Source organism: Lepidochelys olivacea (assembly GCF_965140295.1).
Source record: "Lepidochelys olivacea isolate rLepOli2 genome assembly, chromosome: 1".
NCBI classification, from domain to species: Eukaryota; Metazoa; Chordata; order Testudines; family Cheloniidae; genus Lepidochelys; species Lepidochelys olivacea.
In genome coordinates, this window is record NC_140411.1 from 213,205,402 (window position 1) to 213,220,594 (window position 15,193).

At 45.4% G+C, this 15,193-nt stretch overlaps 1 protein-coding gene across 4 annotated transcripts in view; it reads left to right on the forward strand.

Moving 5' to 3' along the window:
- Positions 1–15,193, forward strand: part of LRRC23 (leucine rich repeat containing 23) — a 32,608-nt gene that overhangs the window by 14,815 nt on the left and 2,600 nt on the right. The window lies entirely within an intron of this gene.

The following is a 15,193-nucleotide window of genomic DNA, read 5'->3' on the forward strand; positions in this document are numbered from 1 at the left end:
ATACAGAAGGACCTAGACCAATTGGAAGATTGGGCCAAAAGGAATCTGATGAGGTTCAATAAGGATAAGTGCAGGGTCCTGCACTTAGGACGGAAGAACCCAATGCACAGCTACAGACTAGGGACCGAATGGCTAGGCAGCAGTTCTGCAGAAAAGGACCTAGGGGTGACAGTGGACGAGAAGCTGGATATGAGTCAGCAGTGTGCCCTTGTTGCCAAAAAGGCCAATGGCATTTTGGGATGTATAAGTAGGGGCATAGCGAGCAGATCGAGGGACGTGATCGTTCCCCTCTATTCGACATTGGTGAGGCCTCATCTGGAGTTCTGTGTCCAGTTTTGGGCCCCACACTTCAAGAAGGATGTGGATAAATTGGAGAGAGTCCAGCGAAGGGCAACAAAAATGATTAGGGGACTGGAACACATGAGTTATGAGGAGAGGCTGAGGGAGCTGGGATTGTTTAGCCTGCAGAAGAGAAGAATGAGGGGGGATTTGATAGCTGCTTTCAACTACCTGAAAGGGGGTTCCAAAGAGGATGGCTCTAGACTGTTCTCAATGGTAGCAGATGACAGAACGAGGAGTAATGGTCTCAAGTTGCAGTGGGGGAGGTTTAGATTGGATATTAGGAAAAACTTTTTCACTAAGAGGGTGGTGAAACACTGGAATGCGTTACCTAGGGAGGTGGTAGAATCTCCTTCCTTAGAGGTTTTTAAGGTCAGGCTTGACAAAGCCCTGGCTGGGATGATTTAACTGGGAATTGGTCCTGCTTTGAGCAGGGGGTTGGACTAGATGACCTTCTGGGGTCCCTTCCAACCCTGATATTCTATGATTCTATGATTCTATGAAACTGTACTATAAAATCTCTGTGGACAGAAATTCCATGCTTGAATAATAAAAGTATGGCAGTACAAATATACTACCAACCACCTGACCAGGATGATGATGGTGATTGTGAAATGCCCAGAGACATTAGAGAGGCTACAAAGGCAGAAAACATAATAATCATGGGGATTTTCAACTATCCTGATATTGACTGGGTACACGTCACCTCAGGATGGGATGCAGAGATAAAATTTCTAGACACCATTAGTGTCTGCTTCTTGGGAGCAGCTAGTCCTGGAACCGACAAAGGGAAAGGCAATTCTTGATTTAGTCCTAAGTGGAGCACAGGATCTGATCCAAGAGGTGAATATAGCTGAATCACTTCATAACAGTGACCATAATGTAATTAAATTTCACATCGTTGTAGGGTGAAAATGCCAAAGAAAGCTACCACAGCAGCATTTAATTTCAGAAAGGGGGACTACACAAAAATGCAGAAGCTAGTTAAACAGATATTAAAAGGCACAGCCACAAGCATGAAATGGCTGAGAACTGCATAGAAGCTATTTAAAAACACCATAATAGAGGCTCAAACTAAATGTATACCCCAAATAAAAAAAACAGTAAGAGAACAAAAAAAAATGCCACCATGACTAAACAGCAGAGTAGAAGAGGTGGTTAGAGGCAAAAAGGCATTCTTTAAAAACTGGAAATAAAATCCTACTGAGGAAAATAGAAAGGAGCACAGCCTCTGGCAAATCAAGTGTAAAAGTGTAATAAGGCAGCCCAAGAAATAATGTGAAGAGCAAATAGTTAAAGACAGAAAAACTAACAGCAATTTTTTTTTAAGTACATCAGAAGTAGGAAGTTTGCCAAACAATCAGTGAGGTCACTAGGCAATCAAGGTGCTAAAGGAGCACTCAAGGGAGACAAGCCTGTTGCAAAGAAGCTAAATGAATTCTTTGCATTGGATTTCACTGTAGAGGATGTGGGGGAGAGCCCCACACCTCAGCCATTCTTTTTAGGAGATAAATCTGAGAAATAGTCGCAGATTGAGGTGTCAGTAGAGGAGGTTTTGGAATAAACTGATAAATTACAGAGTAATAAATCACCAGGCCCAAATGGTTACACCCAAGAGTAATGAAGGAGCTCAAAAATGAAGTGGTTGAATTACTAGCAATAATATACAATTTCTAATTAAAATCAAATAGTTTTCCAGAGGATTGGAAGATAGCAAATGTTGTACCTAAAATATTCAAGGGGTGATCCGGGGAATTACATCCCAGTGAGCTTTATCTCTGTGCCTGGCAAATTGGTTGAAATTATAATTAAATGGAGAATAATAAGTATGAAACTGCAGAAAAACTTGAGTGTCTCTGGATTAAGTTTAGAAGTGTGAGCAACAAGGGTAATGTCGTGGTGGGAGTCTGCTATAGACCACCGGACCAGGGAGATGAGGTAGACGAGGCTTTCTTCTGGCAACTCACAGAAGTTACTAGATCGCACAAACTGATTCTCATGGGAGACTTCAATCACCCTGATATCTGCTGGGAGAGCAATACAGCGGTGCACAGACAATCCAGGAAGTTTTTGGAAAGTGTAGGGGACAATTTCCTGGTACAAGTGCTGGAGGAACCAATGAGGGGCAGAGCTCTTCTTGACCTGCTGCTCACAAACCAGGAAGAATTAGTAAGGGAAGCTAAAGTGGATGGGAACCTGGGAGGCAGTGACCATGAGATGGTCAAGTTCAGGATCCTGACACTGGGAAGAAAGGAGAGCAGCAGAATATGGACCCTGGACTTCAGAAAACCAGACTTGGACTCCCTCAGGGAACTGATGGGCAGGATCCTCTGGGAGAATAACATGAGGGGGAAAGGAGTCCAGGAGAGCTGGCTGTATTTTAAAGAATCCTTATTGAGGTTACAGGGACAAACCATCCCGATGTGTAGAAAGAACAGTAAATATGGCAGGCGACCAGCTTGGGTTAACAGTGAAATCCTTGCTGATCTTAAACTCAAAAAAGAAGCTTACAAGAAGTGGAAGATTGGACAAATGGCCAGGGAAGAATATAAAAATATTGCTGGGGGATGCAGGAGTGAAATCGGGAAGGCCAAATCACTCCTGGAGTTGCAGCTAGCAAGAGATGTTAAGAGTAACAAGAAGGGTTTCTTCAGGTATGTTAGCAACAAGAAGAAAGTCAAGGAAAGTGTGGGCCCCTTACTGAATGAGGGAGGCAACCTAGTGACAGAGGATGTGGAAAAAGCTAATGTATTCAATGCTTTTTTTGCCTCTGGCTTCACGAACAAGGTCAGCTCCCAGACTACTGCACTGGGCAGCACAGCATGGGGAGGAGGTGACCAGCCCTCTGTGGAGAAAGAAGTGGTTTGGGACTATTTAGAAAAGCTGGATGAGCACAAGTCCATGGGGCCGGATGCGCTGCATCCGAGAGTGCTAAAGGAGTTGGCGGATGTGATTGCAGAGCCATTGGCCATTATCTTTGAAAACTCATGGCGATCGGGGGAAGTCCCGGACAACTGGAAAAAGGCTAATGTAGTGCCCATCTTTAAAAAAGAGAAGAAGGAGGATCCTGGGAACTACAGGCCAGTCAGCCTCACCTCAGTCCCTGGAAAAATCATGGAGCAGGTCCTCAAGGAATCAATTCTGAAGCACTTAGAGGAGAGGAAAGTGTTCAGGAACAGTCAGCATGGATTCACCAAGGGAAAGTCATGCCTTACTAATCTAATTGCCTTCTATGTCGAGATAACTGGCTCTGTGGATGAGGGGAAAACGGTGGATGTGTTGTTCTTTGACTTTAGCAAAGCTTTTGACACGGTCTCCCACAGTATTCTTGCCAGCAAGTTAAAGAAGTATGGGCTGGATGAATGGACTATAAAGTGGACAGAAAGTTGGCTAGATTGTCGAGCTCAACGGGTAGTGATCAATGGCTCCATGTCTAGTTGGCAGCTGGTATCAAGTGGAGTGCCCCAAGGGTCAGTCCTGAGGCCGGTTTTGTTCAATATCTTCATAAATGATCTGGAGGATGGTGTGGATTGCACCCTCAGCAAGTTTGCAGATGACACTAAACTGGGAGGAGAGGTAGATACGCTGGAGGGTAGGGATAGGATACAGAGGGCCCTAGACAAATAAGAGGATTGAAATCTGATGAGGTTCAACAAGGACAAGTGCAGAGTCCTTCACTTAGGATGGAAGAATCCCATGTACCACTACAGACTAGGGACAGAATGGCTCAGCAGCAGTTCTGCAGAAAAGGACCTGGAGTCACAGTGGACGAGAAGCTGGATATGAGTCAACAGTGTACTCTTGTTGCCAAGAAGGCCAATGGCATTTTGGGATGTATATGTAGGGGCATTGCCAGCAGATCGAGGGACTTGATCGTTCCCCTTTATTCGACATTGGTGAGGCCTCATCTGGAGTACTGTGTGCAGTTTTGGGCTCCACACTATAAGAAGGATGTGGAAAAATTGGAAAGAGTCCAGCAAAGGGCAACAAAAATGATTAGGGGACTGGAACACATGACTTATGAGGAGAGGCTGAGGGAACTGGGATTGTTTAGTCTGCGGAAGAGAAGAATGAGGGGGGATTTGATAGCTGCTTTCAACTACCTGAAAGGGGGTTCCAAAGAGGATGGATCTAGACTGTTCTCAGTGGTAGCAGATGACAGAACAAGGAGTAATGGTCTCAAGTTGCACTGGGGGAGGTTTAGATTGGATATTAGGAAAAACTTTTTCTCTAGGAGGGTGGTGAAACACTGGAATGCGTTACCTAGGGAGGTGGTGGAATCTCCTTCCTTAGATATTTTTAAGGACAGGCTTGACAAAGGCCTGGCTGGGATTATTTAGTTGGGAATTGGTCCTGCTTTTGAGCAGGGGGTTGGACTAGATGACCTCCTGAGGTCCCTTCCAACCCTGATATTCTATGATTCTAATAAAACATCTGGAAGATCATGAGTTGATAGGGTCCAACCAACATGGATTCTGCAAATGAAAATCATGTCTCACTAATCTCAAAGTGGAACTCACATTGACTTCAGTTGCAGATATGAGCACTCAGCACTTCTGAAGATCAGCCTCCAGCTCTCAAATAAGACCCCTTGAAAATGAGGAACATAAAATTAGTGACCACCTGTGAAAAGTCTGGTTGAAGTGATTTGCCCAGCATCCCACAGGAACTCTGTTGCAGGGTCAGGGATAGAATCCAATTCTCCAGCGCAGCCTTAACCATGAGACCCTCCTTTCTCTTCCTGAAACCCCCTGCTTCCTTCAGTACATGCCTTCCAATTTCTGCAACAAACAAGGTAGGGGGTCCTACAGAAAACAGCCTCCTTTCCTACACAGCTCTGATTTACTCCCTGAGCACCATCCATCCTGTGCACTGAATGAAGCAGTGGTTCTGTGGAAAAAATAGTATGTGATCATGTCATTGAAGATTGTAACATAATGCATATGCATAAGGGGGGCAAATTCAGTTTGCACAGGCAGTTTTAATTCTGGCATTTCTTAACTTTTGAGTGCAACCTTAGTAATGTTCTTTTAATGTGGGGTGTCATCAGAAAAGTTGGAACCTTTGGATTCATTGCACAGACCTCTGCGACTTAGGTTAACAGAGTAACTGATAGCAGTATAAGTTGGCATCCTCTATGTCAGGGGTGGGAAACCTTTTTGGCCTGAGGGCCACATCTGGGTATGGCAATTGTATGGCGGGCCATGACTGCTCATGAAATTGGGGTTTGGGGTGTGGGAGGGGGTGAGGGCTCCAGCTGGGGATGCGGGCTCTGGGGTGGGGCTGGGGATGAGGGGTTGGGAGTGCAGTAAGGTGCTCTGGGCTGGGACCGAGGAGTTTGGAGGGCGGGAGGGGAATCAGGGCTGAGGCAATGAGCTGGGGTGTGGGAGGGGGTCAGGGGTGCAGGCTCTGGGCAGTGCTTATCTCAAGCAGCTCCCAGAAGCAGCAGCATGTCCCGCCTCTGGCTCCTAAGTGGAGGCACAGCCAGGCCTCAGTTCCCGGCCAATAGGAGCTGCGGGGGCAATGTTTGGGGTGGGGGTAGCATGCAGAACCTCTTTGCTGCTCCTACGCGTAGGAGCTGGAGAGGGGACATGCCGCTGTTTCCAGGATCTGTGCAGAGTGGGGCAAGCCCATAACCCCACTCCCTGGATGGAGCGCCAGAGTGGGGCAAGCCCTGGACCCTGCTCCCCGCTGGGAGCTCAAGAGCTGAATTAAAATGTCTGGAGGGCCAGATGCGGCCTCTGGACAGTAGTTTGCCCACTCTGCTCTAAGTGGACCAGCACTAGAAGGGTTTCACAGATTGGCTGAAACTATTGTAAAGAAGAGAATGATTGTGGAAGGGTCAATCTGGCTTTTATAAAGAGAAATCATGCCTCACCAATCTATTATAATTTTTTGAGGTGGAGGGGGGTCAACAAACCTGTGAACAAGGGGGTCCAGTGCACATAGTGTACTTGGACTTTCAGAAAGCCTTTGACAAGGTCTCTCACCAAAGGCTCTTAAGCAAAGTAAGCTGGGATAAGTGGGAAGATCCTCTCATGGATCAGTAACTAGTTAAAAGACAGGAAACAAAGGGTAGGAATAAATGGGTCAGTTTTCAAAATGGAGAGAAGTAAATAGTGGTGTCCCCAAGGGAGCAGATTTGGGATCACTGCAGTTCAACATGTTGATAAATGATCTGGAAAAAGGGGTAAACGGTGAGGTTGCAAAATTTGTAGACGATACAAAATTATTCAAGAGAGTTAAGTCCAAAGCAGACTGCAAACAGTCACAAAGGGATCTCACAAAACTGGTGACTGGACAACACAATGGCAGATGAAATTCAATGTTGATAAATGCAAAGTAATGCACATTGGAAAACATAATCCCAATTATACATACAAAATGATGGGGCCTAAATTGGGTGTTACCACTCAAGAAAGAGATCTTGGAGTCATTGTGGCTAGTTCTCTGAAAACATCCGCTCAATGTGCAGCGGCAGGCAAAAAAGATAACAGAATGTTAGGAACCATTAGAAAACAGGTAGATAATAAGACAGAAAAGATCATAATGCCACTATGTAAATCCATGGTACGCCTTGAGTAGTGTGTGCAGTTCTGGTTGCCGCATCTCAAAAAAGATATACTAGAATTGGAAAAGGTACAGAGAAGGGCAACAAAAATTATTAAGGGTATGGAACAGTTTCCCTATAAGGAGAGATTAAAAAGATTGGGACTGTTCAGCTTGGAAAAGAGATGACTAAGGAGAGATCTGATAGAGGTCTAAAATCATGAATGATGTGGAAAAAGTGAATAAGAACATAAGAACGGCCATACTGGGTCAGAACAAAGGTCCATCTAGCCCAGTATCCTGTCTTCCAACAGTGGCCAATGCCAGATGCCCCAGAGGGAATGAACAGAAGAGGTAATCATCAAGTGATCCATCCCCTGTCGCCCATTCCCAGCTTCTGACACCATCCCTGTCCATCCTGGCTAATAGCCATTGATGGACCTATCCTCCATGAACTTATATAGTTCTTTTGTGAACCCAGTTATAGTCTTGGCCTTCACAACATCCTATGGCAAGGAGTTCCACAAGTTGACTGTGCGTTGTGTGAAAAAATACTTCCTTTTGTTTGTTTTAAACCTGCTGCCTATTCATTTAATTTGATGACCCCTGGCTTTTGTGTTATGAGAAGGAGTAAATAACACTTTCTCCACATCAGTCATGATTTTATAGACCTCAGTCATACCTCCCATAGTCTTCTTTTTTCTAAGCTGAAAAGTCCCAGTCTTATTAATCACTGCTCTTACGGAAGTCATTCCATATTCCTAATAATTTTTGTTGCCCTTTTCTGAACCTTTTCCAATTCCAATATATCTTTTTTGAAACAGGGGACCACATCTGCACGCAGTATTCAACTTGTGGGTATACCATGGATTTATATAGAGGCAATATGATATTTTCTGTCTTATTATCTATCCCTTTCTTAGTGATTCCCAACATTGTGTTCACTTTTTTGACTGCCGCTGCACATTGAGTGGATGTTTTCAGAGAACTATCCACAATGACTTTAAGATCTCTTTCTTGAGTGGTAACAGCCAATTTAGGCCCCATCATTTTATATGTATGGTTGGGATTATGTTTTTCAATGTGCATTACTTTGCATTTATCAACATTGAATTTCATCTGCCATTTTGTTGCCCAGTCACCCAGTTTTGAGAGATTCTTTTGTAGCTCTTCGCAGCCTGCTCAAGACTTAACTATCTTGAGCAGTTTTGTATCATCTGCAAATTTTGCCACATAACTGTTTACCCCTTTTTCCAGATCATTTATGAATATATTGAATTGGACTGGGCCCAGTGCAAACCTCTGAAGGACACCATTATTTACCTCTCTCCATTCTGAAAACTGACCATTCATTCCTACCCTTTGTTTCCTATCTTTTAACCAGTTACCACTCCATGAGAGGACCTTCCCTCTTATCCCATGACAGCTTACTTCGCTTAAGAGCCTTCAGTAAGAGACGTTGTCAAAGGCTTTCTGAAAATCTAAGTACACTATATCCACAGGATCCCCCTTGTCCACATTCTAGTAGATTGGTGAGGCATGATTTCCCTTTACATGTAGACTCTTCCCCAACAAATTATGTTCCTCTATGCGTCTGACAATTTTGTTCTTTTCTATAGTTTAAACCAGTTTGTCCAGTACAGAAGTCAGGCTTACCGGCCTGTAATTGCTTTTTTAAATATTGGTGTCATATTAGCTATCCTCCAGTGATTTGGTACAAAAGCTGATTTAAATGACAGGTTACAAACTACAGTTAATAGTTCTGCAATTTCACATTTACGTTCTTTTGGAACTCTTGGGTGAATACCATCTGGTCATGGTGACTTATTACTGTTTAGTTTATCAATTTGTTCCAAAACCTCCTCTAATGACATCTCAATCTGGGACAGTTCCTCAGATTTGTCACCTAAAAAGAATGGCTCAGGTTTGGGAATCTCCCTCACATCCTCAGCCATGAAGACCAATGCAAAGAATTCATTTAGTTTCTCCACAATGGCCTTGAATGCTACTTTAGCATCTCAATCGTCCGGTGGCCTCACTGGTTGTTTAGCAGGTTTCCTGCTTCTGATGCACTTAAAAAGTTTTTTGCTATTACTTTTTGAGTCTTTGCCTAGCTGTTCTTCAAATTCTTTTTTGGCCTTCCTAATTATATTTTTACATTTCATTTGTCAGAGTTTATGCACCTTTCTATTTTCCTCACTAGGATTTAACTTCCACTCTTTAAAGGATGCCGTTTTATCTCTCACAGCTTCTTTTACTTTGTTGTTTAGCCACAGTGGCACTTTTTTGGTTCTCTTACTATGTTTTTTAATTTGGGGTATACGTTTAAGTTGAGCCTCTATTATGGTGTCTTTAAAAAGTTTCCATGCAGCTTGCAGGGATTTCACTTTTGGCGCTGTGCCTTTTAATTTCTCTTTAATTAACCTCCTCATTTTTGTTTAGTTCCCCTTTCTGAAATTAAATACTACACTGTTGGGCTCCTGTGGTGTTTTCCCTGCCACAGGGATGTTAAATTTAATTATATTATGGTCACTATTACCAAGCTGTCCAGCTATGGTGTAGATCCTGTGCTCCATTTAGGACTAAATCAAGAATTGCCTCTCCTCTTGTGGGTTCCTGGACTAGCTGCTCCAAGAAGCTATCATTTAAGGTGTCAAGAAACTTTATCTCTGCATCCTGTCCTGAGGTGACATGTACCCAGTCAAAATGGGGATAGTTGAAATCCTCCATTATTATTGAGATTTTTATTTTAATAGCCTCTCTAATCTCCCTGAGCATTTCAGTCACTATCACCATCCTGGTTAGGTGGGCGGTAATATATCCCTACTCCTATATTCTTGTTATTAGAGCATTGAATTACTTATTATCCATAGAGATTCTATGGTACAGTTTGGTTCATTTAAGATTTTTACTTCATTTGCTTCTATGCTTTCTTTCACATATAGTGCCACTCCCCTCCCAGCATGACCTGTTCTGTCCTTCTGATATATTTTGTACCCGGTATTATTGTGTCCCATTGATTATCCTCACTCCACCAAGTTTCTGTGATGCCTATTATATCAATATCCTCATTTAAAATGAGGCACTCTAGTTCACCCATCTTATTATTTAGACTTCTGGCATTGGTATATAAGCACTTTAAAAACTTGTCACTTTTTAGCTGTCTGCCATTATGTGATGTAATTGAATGAGACTCTTTTTCATTTGACTGTTTCTCATCAGATCCTACCTGTATTTTATCATCTTCCATCCTCTTCTCCTTACTAGGACATAGAGAATCTCCATTAATAGATCCTCCTCTAAGGGATGTCTCTGTCCAAACCACATGCTCCTCCGCACCTGACGGCTTTCCCCCCAGCCCTTAGTATAAAAACTGTTCTATGACCTTTTTAAGTGCCAGCAATCTGGTTCCATTTTGGTTTAGGTGGAGCCCATCCTTCCTTTATAGGCTCCCTCTTTCCCAAAAATTTTCCCACTTCCTAATATATCTAAACCCCTCCTCCCTACACCATCGTCTCAGCCACACATTGAGACCCTACAGTTCTGCCTGTCTAACTGGCCCTACGCATGGAACTGGAAGCATTTCAAAGAATGCTACCATGCAAATCCTGGACTTCAATCTCTTACCTAGCAGCCTAAATTTGGCCTCCAGGATCTCTCTCCTATCCTTCCCTATGTCAGTGGTACCAACATGTGCCACGACCACCAGCTCCTCCCCAGCACTACACATAAGTCTATCTAGATGTCTTAAGAGATCTGCAGCCTTCGCACCAGGCAGGCAAGTCACCAAGCGGTTCTCCCAGTCTTCGCAAACTTAGCTGTCTATGTTTCTAATGGTCGAATCCCCCATAACTATTACCTGTCTCTTCCTGATAACTGGAATTCCCTCCCACAGAGAGGTATCCTCAGTGTGAAAGGATAACACAAGATAATCTGGAAGGAGGGTGCCAACTATGGGATCATTTCCCTCTGCTCCAGTTGGATGCTCTACTTCCCTGAGACTTTCATCCTCCTCAACAGCACAGAGGGTGTCAGACTGTGTCCCGGAAAGTCTCATCTGTGTACCTCTCTGTCTCCCTTAGCTCCTCCAGCTCAGCCACTCTGGTCTCCAAAGCCCGTACACGGTCTCTGAGGGCCAGGAGCTCCTTGCACCAAATGCATACATACACCACCTGCCCATAGGGCAGGTAATCATACATACTGCATTGGGTGCAATAAACTAGATAGCTCCCTCTCTGTTGCTGGACTTCTGCCTGCATTATCTTTTTACTCCTGAAGTTCGTTCCTTTGTTGTTGTTTTGTTTTTATCAGGGGGTGTCTGGCTTTAAGTTTACAGAATGTTAAGTGTATTTAGCCCCCTAGCTCACACTTCCTTGCAAAACTTCTGTTAGCTGCTCCTGTTCACTAGCTCCTCTGGTCGCTGAGAAGTGGGCTTTTTAAAGCCCTGGTCCTCCTGAGTAGTCCCTGTGATGTTGCACAGCTCCATATGACGTTGCACACACTCAGCAAGTTCACAGATGACACTAAGCTGGGGGGAGAGGTAGATACACTGGAGGTTAGGGACAGGGTCCAAAGTGACCTAGACAAATTGGAGGATTGGGCCAAAAGAAATCTGATGAGATTCAACAAGGACAAGTGCAGAGTCCTGCACTTAGGATGGAAGAATCCCATGCACTGCTACAGGCTGGGGACCGACTGGCTAAGCAGCAGTTCTGCAGAAAAGAACCTGGGGATTACAGTGCATGAGAAGCTGGATATGAGTCAGCAGTGTGCCCTTGTTGCCAAGAAGGCCAATGGCATATTGGGCTGTATTAGTAGGAGCATTGCAAGCAGATAGAGGGAAGTGATTATTCCCCTCTATTTGGCACTGGTGAGGCCACACCTGGAGTACTGCGTCCAGTTTTGGGTCCCCCCACTACAGAAGGGATGTGGACAAATTGGAGAGAGTCCAGTGGAGGGCAATGAAAATGATTAGGGGACTGGGGCACATGACTTACAAGGAGAGGCTGAGGGAACTGGGGTTATTTAGTCTGCAGAAGAGAAGAGTGAGAGGAGATTTAATAGCAGCCTTCACTTACCTGAAGGGGGGTTCTAAAGAGGATGGAGCTAGGCCGGGGTGGGCAAACTTTTTGGCCCGAGGGCCACATCGGGGTGCGAAACTGTACGGAGGGCTGGGTAGGGAAGACTGTGCCTCCCCAAACAGCCTGGCCCCTGCACCCTATCTGCCCCCGCCTACTTCCTCCCCCTCACTGCCCCGTTCAGAACCCGTGACCCATCCAACTCCCCCTGTTCCTTATCCCCTGACTGTCCCCCCCGGGACCCCATGCCCCAACTGCTGCCCCAAGACCCCACCCCCATCCAACCGCCCCTGCTCCCTGTCCCCTGACTGCCCCCCCAACCCCTATCCACACCCCCGCCCCCTGACAGGCCCCCCTGGACCCCACCCCCATCCAATCCCCCGTTCCCCATCCCCTGACTGCCCCGTTCCCTATCCACACCCCCGCCCCCTGACAGGCCCCCTGGGATTCCCACGCCTATCCAACGGCCCCTGCTCCCTGTCCCCTGACCGCCCCCCCCACAGAACCTCTGCCCCATCCAACCACCCCCTCCACCGCCCCGCCCCCTTACCATGCTGCTGAGAGCACCAGGAGCTTGCAGCCCCGCCGCCTGGTCAGAGTCAGCTGCACTGCACGCATGGCGATGTGGCTGCATGGGAGGGGGGACAGCAGGAGAGGGGCCAGGGGCTAGCCTCCCTGGCCAGGAGCTTAAGGGCCAGGCAGGACGGTCCCGTGGGCCGGATGTGGCCCGCAGGCCATAGTTTGCCCACCTCTGAGCTAGGCTGTTCTCAGTGATGGCAGATGACAGAACAAGAAGGAATAGTCTCAAGTTGCAGTGGGGAAGGTCTAGGTTGGATATTAGGAAACACTATTTCACTAGGAGGGTGGCGAAGCACTGGAATGGGTTAGCTAGGGAGGTGGTGGAATCTCCATCCTTAGAGGTTTTTAAGGCCCGGCTTAACAAAGCCTTGGCTGGGATGATTTAGTTGGTTTTGGTCCTGCTTTGAGCAGGGGGTTGGACTAGATGACCTCCTGAGGTCCCTTCCAACCCTGATATTCTATGATTCTATGATTTTATGAAAATATGCTAATAAGGAAGGAGCCTAGTCTGTGAAAGAAGCTTATTGGAACATTTCTGAGGGTGAGATTTACCTGCATTTAGTTTCCTACTGTATTAGGCTTAGACTTGCACGTTTTTGTTTTATTTTGCTTGGTAATTTACTTTGTTCTGTCTGTTATTATTTGGAACCACTTAAATCCTACTTTTTATATTTAATAAAATCACGTTTTGCTTATTAATTAACCCAGAGCAAGTATTAATACCTGGGAGAGCAAACAGCTGTGCATCTCTCTCTATCAGTGTTCTAGAGGGCGAACAATTTATAAGTTTACCCTGTATGAGCTTTATACAGAGTAAAATGGATTTATTTGGGGTTTGGACCACATTGGATACTGGGTATCTGGGTGCTGGAGACTGGAGCATTTCTTAAGCTGTTTTCAGTTAAGCCTGCAGCTTGTGGGGGACATGGTTCAGACCTGGGTCTGTGTTTGCAGCAGGCTAGTGTGTCTGGCTCAACAAGACAGGGCACTGAAGTCCCAAGCTGCCAGGGAAAAGAGGCTCAGAGGTAGTCTCAGCACATCAGGTGGCAGTCCCAAGGGGGTCTCTGTGACCCAACCCATCACAGTCCCGTCCCCTGGTTAAGGGTTGATGGGTGCTAAAGGGCTTAGGGATCAAAGCCTCGTTAAGAAGCTTTCAGCCTTGCCTAGCAGGCTGCTAGGCTCAGCACACACATGGTCAGCACACGGTCCCTCAAACAGACCACACAGTATATTTCAGTTAAGCAGCAAGCACACCACAAACACACACACTACAGACAACAAACTTACTCCAAAGGTCATGTTATCGCTCCTCCTTCACCTGGAGAACTCCCTCACGACACTCCCCTGTTAGCTGCTCCTGCTCGCTAGCTGAATAAGGAAGTATAATTTACTCCTTAACATAACATAAGAACCAGGGGTCACCCAATGAAATTAATAGGCAGCAGGTTTAAAACAAAAAAAAGGAAGTACTTCTTCACACAATGGAGAGTTAACCTGTGGAACTCATTGCCAAGGGATGTTATGAAGGCCAAAACTATAATGGGGTTAAAAAAATAATTAGTTAAGTTCATGTAGGATAGGTCCATCAATGGCTATTGGCCAAAATGGTCAGGGATGCCGCCCCATGCTCAGGGTGTCCTTGGCCTCTGACTGCCAGAAGCTGGGAGTGGACGATAGGGGATGGATCACTCAATGATTGCCTGTTCTGTTCATTTGCTCTGGGGCACCTGGCATTGGCCACTGTTGAAAGACAGGATACTGGGCTAGATAGACCATTGTTCTGACCCAATATGGCCATTCTTATGTTCTTACATTTGCAAGTGGGTTTCACAGATGTTTGTTGACAGCTGACAAATGGTGAGGGATCTTGGGTTCCATTCCAGGCTCTGGAAGGGAGTGTTCTCTAGTGGGCACAGACTCTTCTGCCCATTTCCCCACAAGCTTCACCCTATTCTTCCCCCTCTTCTCCAAACTGTCCCAGCCTCTCCTATAACTGTAATCATGACTGGCCTAGACAAGATAAATCAGAAACTTCTGTTCTCCCTGTCACCTAACACAAGAACAATGAGACATTCAATGACATTGAAAGGTGGCAAATTAAAAAACAATACAAGGAAATATTATTTCACACAACATGTGATTAGACCATGAAATTTATTGACAGAGGTAGTTGTTGAAGCCAAGCACTTAGCAAGATTCAAAGAGGGACTGGACATTTATATGGATAACAAAAATATCCAGTTATAACAGCAAAGCCTACAAAAAATTGGAAGGAACATAACACTTCCCTGTTTCAGGTCTTAAAACATCCCTGGGTGCAGATTATCTGATATTTGCTTCCTGCAGTGTTTCTTACCCCTGCCTCTGAAGTGTCTGTTTCTGGCCACTGTCAGAGGCAAGGATGGCAGACTAGATGGCCCACTGAGCTGATCCAGTCTGGCAAGCTCTGTGACCCTGTAAACACATTTTCAATTCATAATCAAACACTTAGGGCCACAATTTAGAACCCAAGGCCACAGATTGTGGAAGGGCCACTGTGCTGATAGTGCTGTAGGTGAGCCATAGGGCTCACTCTGATCTCTAAGCAATAATGATCTCAATGCCCCAGTGAAATTCTAGGGGCCACTGTGCTGCAGGGAGTGGTGTGG